Genomic DNA, 1,749 nt, shown 5'->3' with positions numbered 1-1,749 from the left:
CAACGTCACTCAAATAATTTTCCAAAGAAACCTTGGGATCAAAATCCCATTGAATTTTCCCTTTATTTTCTTGAACAAAAACCTTAATGAATTTTAATCATACTTAGACTTTCTTTTGCAAAATAACTAATCACACCTCACATTTTTCAAATCTTATGCCCTTGAGGCCTCTCTCTCTTATTCTTCAAAATCCCATTTTCAAAATTAAAATCAACCAACGAAGACAAAAACATTTTTTGGAAGAGAACTACATGGAGTTTGATCCCTTAAAAGGGTATGTAGGCAAGAAGACAAAACTTCTCCAAGTCCAATAAAACAGAAATTCAAACGCCTTCTTCTCCCTCCAATTCTTGACTTAGTAAACTCTTAGGTGTAAATATCATTTTTCAAATAGCATTTAAAAATAAAGCGCGCGCGTAGAAAGTAAAGACAGTTCCTATAGGATACTATAGTCGTTATGGGTGTCTAACACCTTCCCGTAGCGAAAACTACTCCCGGACCTCGATTCTCAAGGGTTTTTTCTTATTTTTCCCTTCCCAAGAAAAAATGAGATATCAAAGGTTAAAAAGGTTCAAACTTAATCAATGTTTGACACCCGAAAAACCAAGATAAAACAAGGGTATGGAAGCTTCACATATGATGGAATAACTTGTGGTTTATCTCCATCTTTCAAGATTTGACTCTTCGACTTCCTCAAGATTGAATCTTCATCAATTAACTTCTCACTTTTTTCTCCCTCTATTTTTTTCTTCCTTTCGTTTTCAACTACTCCATGATCATTTTCTTTTTCAACTTCACCCTCATTATTTTTTTCAACTACACCATCTTCCTCCACCTCAACTACATCATCAACCTTTTTTGGAGTTTTTGGAACTAAAGGTGTCAAAACCTTTTTGCTCCTCAATTCAATAGCATTACAAGACTCATTCTTAGGGTTGTCTTTAGTGTTACCTGAGAATCCGCCTTTGTTTTGTTCAGCCAATTGCTTAGCTAATTGCCCCAGTTGAGTTTCAAGCATCTTCCTAGAAGCTTCATTGTTCTTTCTTTCAGCTTCTTGGCTTTTCTTCATCTCTTCAAAGTTGCCTTGAGTCATCTTCATGAAGTTCATCATAGTTTCCTCAAGAGCTGAAGGCTTTCTTTGTTGTTATTGTGGAGGAGCAAGCATTTGAGAGTTCAAAGCGTTGTTATTTGAATAGCTTAGATTGGGATGCTTGTTGATTCCTGGAGTGTAATATTGATTTTGCCTTTGATATCCTCCCATGTAGTTAGCTTTTTCACTAGACCCTTCGGGCACACATTCACCATTGGGATGTTCTTCACCACATAAGTCACACTTGATTGCAGCTACTTGTTGTTGCTTGTAAGCCAAAGTGAAGCCTTGAAACTCCTTAGTTAGAGCCTCCATTTGTTTGTTCATAGCTGCTTGGTTGGCCAAGATAGCAGTTTGTTCACTCACCCCAAACACTCCTCTTTCTTTCTTCTTAGCTTCAGCACGATAATCATTTCCATCCATGTTTTCGATTAAAGCTTGGACTTCATGATCAGTCTTGCTCTTGAGACTACCTCCCGCGGAAGCATCTAAGTACATTCTAGTGTTTGGTGTTACCCCCTCAGTGAAGATTTGGAGGTATTGTTTCTCGGTGAACTCATGATTAGGGCATCTCTTAAGAAGCAAGTTGAATCGCTCCCAAGCATCACACAATGATTCACCTTCTCCTTGCTTGAAGTTAGAGATCTCCATCTTCTTTT

General features: G+C 37.6%; 1 non-coding gene across 1 annotated transcript; it reads left to right on the top strand.

The window, feature by feature from the left end:
• The first annotated feature begins 1,643 nt into the window (after positions 1-1,643).
• LOC146907999 (small nucleolar RNA R71) lies at positions 1,644-1,749 on the top strand. The gene has a single exon (XR_015020987.1). It is a non-coding gene; the product is annotated as a small nucleolar RNA R71 (small nucleolar RNA).

The sequence above is a fragment of the Medicago sativa genome, chromosome 7 (genome assembly GCF_051527215.1).
Source record: "Medicago sativa cultivar Bolivia chromosome 7, Bolivia_mono, whole genome shotgun sequence".
Lineage (NCBI taxonomy): Eukaryota > Viridiplantae > Streptophyta > Magnoliopsida > Fabales > Fabaceae > Medicago > Medicago sativa.
Note: the sequence above shows the minus strand (reverse complement) of the source record. Positions and strands in the feature narration are given on the sequence as shown.